Source organism: Culex quinquefasciatus, chromosome 2, assembly GCF_015732765.1.
Source record: "Culex quinquefasciatus strain JHB chromosome 2, VPISU_Cqui_1.0_pri_paternal, whole genome shotgun sequence".
NCBI lineage: Eukaryota > Metazoa > Arthropoda > Insecta > Diptera > Culicidae > Culex > Culex quinquefasciatus.
In genome coordinates, this window is record NC_051862.1 from 80,389,437 (window position 1) to 80,401,503 (window position 12,067).

Genomic DNA, 12,067 nt, shown 5'->3' on the forward strand with positions numbered 1-12,067 from the left:
ATAAATGTAGTTTTTTGTAAGCTGAGTGTTAATTGTGAACTGTGTGTACGTGTTGTTATTCGGACCCCGGAATTTCCCCCCAAAAACCCCACCAAAAGGACGGAACCTCCCTGGACGAAAGGCGCCCCAAAACCACTCCGGACAACCCCGATCCAACCCTCCGAGCTATCGACGACCGGTAAGGACCAACCCAACAAGCGTATTTGTGAAAAGAAAACATTTTTTATCTCGTTCGATCAAAGCTTTTCGTGCGGTTGATTGGCATGTTTCGTAATGATTTTGAGGTTTTTGGTTGTTTAATTCTCTTTGTATAGTTTGTGATAAAACCGGGCCGAATTTTTAAGACCTTTTTTAAGTCCTCCCTATATCATCGATGACCGGAAGGCACTATTAGGAATATTTTTTAGGGTTTTAACAAATTGAGCCCTTCCTACATCATTACTGATCAGAAGGCACGCCGTCGCAGGGATGCAAGATACACAGATTTGTCTGTGTTTCACAGACTTTTGAGCTTGTGTCAGACATTTTTTGCGGTGCTCAGACTTTTAAAAAAACTTCATTAAATGAATATTTTGTAATCTTTTTTGTCGAAACTTATTTCGTTAGTCTTCAAATGCTTAAAAATGCAATTTCTTATGGATTTCAATGACTGTGAATTGATATATTTGAATTTTAGACAAATGCACAGACAAACACAGACTTTTTTACAGACGTTTTAAAAAACCAAGTGGCATCCCTGCGCCGTCGAATAGTTTCTAGATAATCGCGATCGAATTAATAATCTATTCAAATCTTTTTATATACCTTTCTTTCGCAACCTAATGCATGAGATTAAAAATTTTCAACCGATAAACAAATCATTTAGTCCTATTTTTGAACAAATAAATTTTATTTTTTAAGAAAAAAAGAGTTTTTATTTTTTTTGCTTTCTGTAACTTTTTTGAAAACTTTTTCTTACTATTGTCTATTCTATAGTTTTAAGTTATGATGTTTTGATTGAATTACAATGTAACACACAGCTGAAAGGAATATCAAAACTATGTTATGTACCTAAATGAACCCATTGTATCTTGACTTTCCTCAACTTCAGTGTCTTGCGAACCTTCGTGGTGAACGGACACTAGAGCTGCGGTATTTTTTACTACCTAAGCTCAGAGTTATTTCAAAACAAAATTCACAGTCTTTTTAAAGACTACCTGAGTTATTTTCCAAAATTCTAAACAGTCTTTTCAAGACTAACCCCGCCTGAAATTTTGTTGTATTTTACAAACGAAGCCATCTTTTAAGAGAACTTTGCTTGCAAAATGCGTCAAAACAAAGGGCAAATCTTCTGAAGATTTGGTCGTTACGTCGGTGAAGCGTTTGAACGCTAAACCGGCTAACGGAAACAGAAAAAGAAAACAGCCTCTTCTGAGGTCTGATTCTGATTCTGAATGTGAGGTCAATCCTCCAATTCCATTGACAAACAGTTTCGGTGTTTTATCCGAAACTGATGACAAGGAACCTTCTCCTCGTACTGAGCCTTCTGCCGTCGAGAAACGAGTAAAGGCTCCGCCAATTGTAGTGACTTCCGTCTCCGATTTGGCCAGCTTTCGAACGCAACTGAAGAATTGCAAGGAAACTTGCAATTTGAAGGTTTCGTTCCAGCTTGGTCGAAGAGGAGAATGTCGCTTGTTGACGGAATCTTTACAAGATCACCAAACTTTTGTTGGTTATTTGAAAACCACAAACACAATTTCTACACGTATGAGACCAAGAATGCTCGGCCATTCAAGGCGGTCTTGAAAGGTCTCTCCAACGACTTGTCGGTGGATGAGATCAAAAACGAACTTAAGGTGTTGCTTGGCTTTGTCCCATCCCAAGTAATACCAATGAAGAAAAAATCAAACGGGAATATTTCTCGCTTTGGTTTGACTTCACAGTTTTATCTGATTCATTTCAACAGAAATGAAATCAACAATTTGAAACTTTTGGACAAAGTTCAGTTTTTGTTCCATGTACGGGTAAAGTGGGAGCATTTTAAGAAACATGGCGGTAATGGCCAGAATCTGACCCAGTGCCGGCGTTGCCAGGCATTCGGTCACGGTACTGATCATTGCGCCATGGTTCCAAAATGCATGGTTTGCGGGGATTCTTCTCACGACAAGGACAATTGTCCCGTGAAAGAAGTCACCCAATTTAAATGTGCAAATTGTGGTGGAAATCACAAATCAAATTTTGGGATTGCCCCATCAGAAAAAGGTTTTGGATTCTCGTGCTAAGCATCAGCCGAAATCCAAACCGAAATTTTCTCAAAGTCAGGTTGTACCTGCATCTTTAAATCAAACGTTCGTGCTGTCTCACTCGAACAATTCTAGAAATACCCCTACCGTGGAAAAGTTAGGTAACAACAATGGCATTTCTTATGCTAACGTCGTTTCGGGTTCATCCACGAATTTTAAATCCTCTACCAATCTTTCTGAAATTGGGCAGGTACCTCAAATCTCATTTGAAAATTTTTCTGCTGGCAACGCTTTGGGATCTTCTGATCTCGGCGATGTTACGTTTGAAAAATGACTTTTTGCAAAACTCACTGTTTGGTTTGATTCAAACAATGAGTAATGCTACATCCATGATGGAAGCAATCCAGATTGGATTAAAATTTGCGAATGATGTTGTTCTTACCCTGAAGTTTAATCATGGATCTAAGTAATTCCATCAATATTATGAATTTTAATGCTCGCTCTTTAAAAGCGAAAGAAAATGAATTTTTCAACTTTTACGAGTTCATAACGTGCATGTTGCTGTTATAACCGAAACATTTTAAAAACTGGCACTTATTTGAAAAGTGATCCAGATTATAAAGTTATAACTAATAACCGAATGAATCGAAATGGCGGTGGAGTTGCAATAGTTATCCACCGTAGTATGACTTATAGCACGTTACGTGACTTTAAGTTAAAAGTTATTGAAAGTTTGGGCATTGAACTTGAAACTTCTTTTGGGAAAATTATGATTGCAGCTGCATATTTGCCATTCCAATGCACTGGGGAAAATAAAAATTATTTCAAAGGGGATTTGAATAAACTTACTCGGCATAGATCTCGATTTTTGATCATCGGTGATTTTAATGCCAAACACCAATCTTGGAATAATTCAAAAGTAAATTCCAATGGTAAAATTCTGTTCAGAGATTGCACTTCTGGTCTTTATTCGGTTTTATACCCGAATGGGCCAACTTGCTTTTCTTCTGTTAGAAATCCATCTACTATTGATTTGGTGTTGACAAATCAAAGTCAGTATTGTGGTCCTTTAGTGACTCATGCTGATTTTGATTCTGATCATCTTCCAGTAACTTTTTCACTTTCTCATGAAGCAGTTACCAGACCCAATAGTTCTGTGTTTAATTACCACAAAGCTAATTGGGACAGGTATCAGCATCATATTGAGAATAATTTAAATCATGATTTTGTTTTAGAAACCAAAGCTGATATTGATTCAGCCTTGGAATCTTTAACTAATGCAATTTTGGATGCTAGGAATATTGCTATTCCTAAAGTCCAAGTCAAATTTGATTCTCCCATTATTGATGACGATCTTCAGCTTCTGATTCGTCTGAAAAATGTTCGCCGAAGACAGTATCAACGTTCTCGTGATCCTGCACTGAAGCGAATTCAAAAGATTTGCAAAAGGTTATTGACCACAGATTCACTCTCCTGCGAAATGAAAAGTTCGCAAGAGATGTCGAACAAATTAAACCTTATTCCAAACCTTCTTGAAACTTTCAAAGGTTCTTAAGAAACCTCAAAACCCATCCCTTCTTTAAAAGATGGTGATAATATTCTATTAACTAATGGGGAAAAAGCTCAAAAACTTGCTCAGCAGTTTGAGAGTGCTCATAATTTCAACTTGAATGTTTTGAGTCCTATTGAAAATCAAATTTCAATAGAATTTCAGAATATTGTTGAACAAGAATTTTCATCAGATGAAGTTTTTAATACGGATCTGAATGAAATAAAATCTATTATCAAAAATTTAAAAATATGAAAGCCCCTGGTGAGGATGGCATTTTTACATTTTAATTAAAAATTACCAGAAGCAACTTTAAGTTGCTTGGTCAAAATTTTCAACAAATGTTTTGATTTGGCATATTTTCCCAGTAGTTGGAAAAATGCCAAAGTAATTCCGATTTTGAAACCGGATAAAATCCTGCTGAAGCCTCAAGCTATCGGCCCATTAGTTTGCTTTCATCTATTAGTAAATTATTCGAAAGAATAATTCTTAATAGAATGATGACGCACATTAATGAAAATTCAATTTTCGCTGATGAGCAGTTTGGATTTCGCCTTGGGCATTCAACTACTCATCAGTTGTTGAGAGTTTCAAATTTAATTCGAAGCAACAAATCTGAGGGCTATTCTACTGGCGCTGCTCTTCTAGACATAGAAAAAGCATTTGACAGTGTTTGGCATAAAGGTTTGATTGCGAAATTGAAAAGGTTTAATTTTCCGATTTATATCGTGAAAATTATTCAAAATTATTTGACGGATCGTACTCTGCAGGTATGTTATCAGAATAGCAAATCTGATCAACTACCTGTACGTGCTGGCGTCCCTCAAGGAAGCATTTTGGGTCCAATTTTATACAATATTTTTACTTCTGACTTGCCTGATTTGCCCCAGGATGTCAGAAATCACTTTTGCTGATGACACAAGCATCTCCGCCAAAGGCAGAAGCCTTCGTGTCATCACAAGAAGATTACAAAAGCTTGGATATTTTCAATTCTTATTTGAAAGAATGGAAAATTACTCCAAATGCTGCAAAACTCAACTTATTATTTTCCCTCACAAACCAAGGGCTGATTTTCTTAAACCAAAAGTCATCACATTATAAAGATGAATGAGGTAAATTTAAAGTGGGAGGATCAAGTGAAATATCTTGGACTTGGTTTTGACAAAAACCTTACTTACAAGGATCACATTGAAAGTATCCAGGTTAAATGTAACAAATATATTAAATGTTTGTATCCACTTATAAACAGGAATTCTAGACTTTGTCTCAAGAATAAACTGTTAATTTATAAACAAATTTTCAGACCTGCCATGCTTTATGCTGTGCCGATCTGGACAAGCTGTTGCTTAACCAGGAAGAAAAACTTCAGAGGATTCAGAACAAAATTCTGAAAATGATTCTGAAACTTCCTCCCTGGTTCAGCACCAGTGAACTTCATCAATTAGCCGAAGTTGACACTTTGGATGTTATGTCCAATAAGATAATTGATGCATTTCGACAAAAATCATTGCAGTCTTCAGCTGCATTGATCCGCTCTTTATATAGTTTATAAGTTAGTTTTAAGGTATCCCTTTTCCCTTTTGTACATGTAGGACCTCCTACATTTGAAATCACTGAATAGCGAAAGCTACAATATTTCATGAATAAATGTAAGTTGCTAGTATTTAAAATTGAGGTGAAAAGTCATCGTTTGTGATTGGACACTCAATAATATTTTAACTGAATGAATGTACATGGAAAAGAAATTTGAATAAATATAAATTAAAAAAAAAAAAACTTTCCTCAACTAAACCGAATTGAAATTGAAAATTAATGTCCTTGCCAAGTTTTCTTAAATTTGTTTTCACCCTAATCGTAAATTAAGAAAAAGGTTAATCTTTTTATTCAAAATTTTGGTTTTTAATGTTCCCTCCACAAAATGTTCGTCAGTAAACTTACTTTGCTTGAAAATTTATGAAAAAAAAAAATTTAATTGGTTTTCAAAAATGTGAAACAAACCTCGTCGACTGTATATTAACATATTTAATATCACTCTGATCTATTGGTTAAATGGTTAAACTGTTATTTTTCGAATATTTTTATAATTTTTGTTGAGAATTAACCGTAAACCGGAGGGACATTGAAAGGTTTTCCATCTTTTGTTTCAATATCTCCAATTGGTAAGGTGTTTTAACAATATTTGCGTTGGAAATTATGATTTTTAAGCCGTTGATAGTTTTTCTTGATAATTTTAGATATTAAAAAAAAGACCATCGCGCCATCCTTGCTGACTGAATACTAATATTAAACGGGACAAACATTGAACGAAAAGCTCCAGAAGGATAAGGCGGGAATCGAACCCGCACCCAGTAGCAACTTAGGGATCGGCAGCCGAGGACGGTGGTCAGGCGCCACGAGGCCTTTGACGGAAAATGTACCATAGCTAAGGTTTCAGCTTAAGTTTGAAAAAAAAAAAATTAATATCATTATTGAATTTACGAACTCTATAAGCTTTTTATCAAAATACATACAACTTTTTGGTAATAAATTATTAAAAACTATAAACGTTGCCTTTAAATCTTTAATACTTTTTGCCTTCCTCACCTTACTGAGGAAAGGCTATAAAATCACTCGAAAAATGAACTTTTTAATTCGACCTCGTAGACCTACCTTCACGTATACCTATCGACTCAGAATCAAATTCTGAGCAAATGTCTGTGCGTGTGTATGTCTGTAAGTCCGTGCACCGAAAAAAATGCACTCGATTATCTCCAGACTGGCTGAACCGATTTGGGCCGTTTTGGTCTCATTCGATCCGTCTCAGGGTCCCACAAGACCTATATTAACTATTATGAAGTTCTGTTAAGTATTTCTAAAGTTATGCTAAAAAAAACGATTCTGGATAAAGTTTGAAAGATTGTAAAAAGGGTGTTTTTTGTAAGAAATCCCGTCTGATCATACATTTTTCGAAAGGCATTTGAAAGACCTTTCCAATAAGCCCAAAAAATTGAAGATCTGATAACCCTATCAAAAGTTATGAGCACCTAAGTGTCATTTGTACACATTTCAGAGGCCGGATCTCAAATATTTTGATTAAAAAGTTGTTCGGATCTATCCGGAGATCTGGCTCCCGGGATTTTGTTGATTTGAAACTCCCGGGAAAAATGAAAAAATATATTTTTTACTGCCTTAAGGCTTAAAAAAAACTTTAAAGTAATATAACTATTGAAAGTGAGCAATTTTCATGAAACAGCCCCGTAGGTGTTGTTCTAATATTACGTCCAATGATTTTTGGGATTCTAGACCCCTTACTCCATGTAGATATGTTGTAAGAAGTAAAATTTAGATAAAATTTGTAGGTTTGACATTCTTACAACAGAAACAAATATGTACATAATTGCGAGGAAGGCACCAACCACAATCGGTGGATTAATGATTTCGAAGCACGAATCAAAAGTTTTCTCATTTTATATGAAATGTATTTTTGAAACTAATTGTATCTACTCTTACTAAGATATTGTAAAAAACATCCCAAACTGCACTTCATTTTTCGATTTGAACTCATATTTTGAGCACAAATAAATAATCCTTCCATTCAACATTTTTGTAATTAAAGCTGGCTAACCTTTTAAACATTTCAAAATTTAATGAAAACTTCTACTTGAAATACTTAGAACACTGTAATATGAACAGTATGATTTCATACCATTCCGTAGGTAGGTATTAAATTTGTACTCTCCACTCCGACTATCAATTTCACCTTAATTTATGGTACCGTAATCTGGGGTGAATCGGGACAACAGTCTGAATAGGGACAGCGGTTTTCAGAGCACTTAAAGCATTTAATTTTGGAAACCCGAACAGACGGTAATAACTAAATTCATACCATTACAAATACTGTTAAAATAACAGAAAGTGTTATGGAATAATCTTGAAAAATCCATTTTTGCATAAGAGTTCAATAACAGTTTATGTTATCATAACATAAATTGTTATTGGTCTGATATTGATTGACAGCAAAAACAACTTGAGAATAACATTTTTTGTTGTGGAAGAATAACTCCAAACGTTATTGGGATGATCGGATTAGTTGTTAAAATAACAAAAAATAATAACAAAGATTTGTTCGAAAAATACCGTAAAATGTTATTAGTCTGTTATTACAAGAACAAACCAATAACAAAAAATTCATAACGGCGAATAACAAATCTTGTTATAAATAACATAAAATGTTATTGGCCTAGTATTTTCAAATAACAAAGAATGTTATTCCCAGGTTATTTCCGTCTGCTCGGGAATGGATGTACACATTTTGTTGGCTTGAGTCTGTTCTAACCGAAACCAACAAGAAAAATCAAAATATTGTGCTCCAACATGTTAAAACTGCTGTTCCAATTCGCCCCATGTGTCCCGATTGACCCCCAGTACTTAAAGTTTTCGTTTGAACCTTTTAGGTATTTTTACTTCCTTTCTTAAAAAAAAACTCTCTCATTTTGTTTTATTTAATTATTGCGCCAGTTTTTCAATTTTTTTCAAAATATTATCACTTCAAACTGAGTAAAAATGCGGTGCGTATTGCTTATGATAAAAACTTTTAAACATTTTCATGAAAACAAAACCAAAGTTTGATATTACAGCAATTTTGGATAAAAAGTTAAACTAAGTTTAAAATGCGTAATTCTGCATGGAACCGCTCCTTAACTCAACCTCTCAGGGTGCTGATTCTAGCTCAAGAAACTCACGGGCCGGGGGAATCCCACGTGTTACAAAGAAAATGTATAGTATTGTAGTGCAAGGAGCAAGAACCCAGCCGAAGGGGGGGGGGGGGGTAAATCTGCAGTTACAGCGGGCTGCGTTCTTCACACCTCGCGCTAGTTGGACGGAGTCGTGAGTTAGCTCGGGAACAAATTGCCAGGTATGATTTCACTTATTACCTTTGGATGTACCATGGCCGCGTCTTTGTTTGAAGGGGCTTTCTTTCGAATTCAGGACGCCAGTTGCCGGAGGAATTTGTACTGGGTGCTGATCAGCAACACGTGTAATGTGTGTGTGAGTGCACTCTTTAGCACGTTTTTTGCGTTTTCGATAAGGTTGAATTGTAGTAACATATTATTAAAATTTATGTATTTTTCATTTTTCAGTAAAAAATTTAAATAAATGAAAAAAAGAAAAGTATTTTAAAGTAAAAACAGCAAAATATCTCTCAACTAACAGCCTTTCAAAAGATAAGATTGATCTGATAAACTAAAAAGCAACTCCAAAATCAGAGCAATATTCTGCTCACATAAAACCTGCAACAATTTATGCACAAAGCTACATTCGTTGCAACGTGTTGCGTCAAACAGACCACTAAAAACACACAATATCGATTCCATTGAGGCAATCGACAGATCACAGAACGACACAAAGTTCAGCAAAAACTAAAAAAAAAAACTCAATCGCTCCGAATGTCCACAAACACGCGGTGCAGCAAGAAATAAATATTCTTACACGACAATTCTTGTTTTGATGTGAGGCGATAAAATCATCAAAAGAAATCTTTAAAGAGCACCAACCATCCAAGATCAGAAACATTTCATGAGAAAACCACGACGACGACGTCGTTTCAAGTCCAGAAGACCTAGAAGGAAATATGATATTCAAAAGACAGACGGACTGAGAAAAGCAGCAGCCAAATGGAGAGAGACAGAGAAAAGATGACAAAAAATGAAATAGTTTCTTTATTTTATTTCATTTCATGCGGCCTGGGCCAAGGAGATCGGTATGGGGTGATAGAGTTGGCGGGTCCGGGACTGAGACTGGGACCTGTAGTAAGGTATTCGCAACCCATTCGGATGCTAGCAGGGATGTCAGTTTTTATCTTTTTAATTTCTACAGTTTTCTGAAATATTTTTGTTCAGATGTTTCAAACTCTTATCACTTGTACGAAATTTATATTTTGGTTAAAAAAAGAATTTGGAAGGTGTGGCCTAGGGGAGTGTGGGGTAATTTGGATACCCTAAGGAAATTGATCTGCCACAGGCTGTATGGATATTTTAAAGGAATGTGGATGACACCAGAGGATAATAGAGACTATATTTTATGGAAAAATTTCATTTATTTCGATAAATTTTGATGAAAACCCCACTTTTATCGCAAAAATTAAAAGGTGTCCAAATGACCCCCACATTTTTGTATGGGGGTAATATGAACACTCCTATGGGGTAATTTGGACATGCCTGTGTGGGTGCGTACTGTGCTAGTTGATTATGTGCCCCTTCACAATGTTACGCTCGCATCCGCGAGCTGTCAAAGCAGCGAGCAGTGCCTGCCTTTTTCATCGGACAGCCGTCATCGGGTCGAGTTCATCGTTGTGGCTGCGAGGACGTCGGCAAGAAAGCAGCGTCCCCACAAACTCTTAAAATTCTTGAACAATTTTAAGGTGTGAAGTTTGACTTGTTTTATGTGAATTTGCTAATGTTTTAAAAAATGTCATTCTTTAGTTGTCATTTGTGTTTTTACTAACATTTCCTATATTTTAAGTAAAAAGAATATTTTTTGTGGTGTCCAAGACTATGTCTCTACATTTTTTTGCAATTTAAATGATAATGGTGTCATTCAAGAGCAGAATGTGAAAAAGGCAAAAGATTGAAAAAGTGACTGTATAAACATGTAAAAATCAAAAAAGGCAGGCACTGCTCGCTGCTTTGACAGCTCGCGGATGCGAGCGTAACATTGTGAAGGGGCACATAATCAACTAGCACAGTACGCACCCACACAATGCCTTGTGGGGTAATTTGGACATGCCTTGTGGGGTAATATGGACATACCTTGTGGGTTAATATGGACTCCTTTATTGGGGTAATTTGGACACACGTTAAAGAATAAGTTTAACATTTGATTTTTTGAGCATGTTTTATATCCTTCAACCTGGTTTCGTAATTGCTTTCTATTTTTAAGTGTTTTTGCTCACAATATTTCATAAAAGGTTTAAATAATGATGTTGTGATAGAATTATAATTCAATAGGAAGATAAGAATAGTTCAGTGTAGTACACATAATTTAATCATTCATTCTGAAAATTGAACAAAACATTGATTCTGGATTAGGCACAAGTAAAGTTTATAGTAATTAAGGTATCGTTTAGATTTATCGAAACATCTTTATATAGAACTAATTAACCTGAAACTATCATTTTTTTTTATTTTTAGATTTCTTAGCCCTTCAAATTTGAATATTATTGTTAACCAGCATGAAGAAATTAGAAATGTCAAAGAAATTAATTTAAAAAAAATCATCATTAGAGTTTAGATGAGCTCCAAATGTGCAGTAATCAGATTTTCATCAATTCGAATATTGAAGTAAATTAATCTAAATTTAAAAAATAGGGGTTTTGTGAAAGTTCTCATTGCTCACATTCCTTTTTGTGTGTTTTGACATTTTAAATCCCCCTAAATTTATCCTAATTAAAAAAAAAGAAGAACGAGGAGGTAGTACCTACAGTAACTACAAATACGGATACACCAGCGATGAACCTTCAGTCGAGAAAAGAACACTGATGAAGTCTACAAGTAGAAGACGAAATACGTATCTGTCAAGATATTAAAAATATATAGCGGAATTAAAAGGAACAACTCGTCTCTTTGTATTCATCTTAATCGCTTTAAAAACTCGACCAACCATGAAAGTTACTTTTTTGTTGCCTGACAGGTTGACTTCCAGGTATGTCCAAATTACCCCACAAGCCATGTCCAAATTACCCCCTCTATCAAAAATTACAATTTTTGATGATAAAAATGGATAAAATGCACAATATTTATACGTACATATCTCAGGCATCGTCCAAGCAACCCACTTAAACAAAAATTGTCAACTTTTTTGCCATAAAATTCCTGCAAAACCTTATTTCCCAACCCTCAAATATTAGAATATAACCCAAGTAACCACAAGCATTTCATCAAAACTCTATATTCACTCTTAATAAACATTCTCAATGCTATGACACTTTAAATAGACATTTGTAGCTTGAAACATTATTACCTATTGTATAATGACATATAGAACAGCCAATTAAAGTTTCAAAGCATTTAGCACAATAATGTTTTGAAGCATTAATGGTAAGCTTTATATATCACTGTAAAGTAAGCCATTAAGGTGAAATTTACCACGGGGGATTTCTTGAATATCTCGAAAACGATAAGACTTAGCCGAAATCTCTCTTCGCACAAAATTCAAGCTGCTTTTTCTGAACATTCTTCACTAAAAAATATTTTTTCAAAAAATTGTTTACATATAGAAAATATGTTTGACAACTTTGATGCTAAAAATCTCATAAATA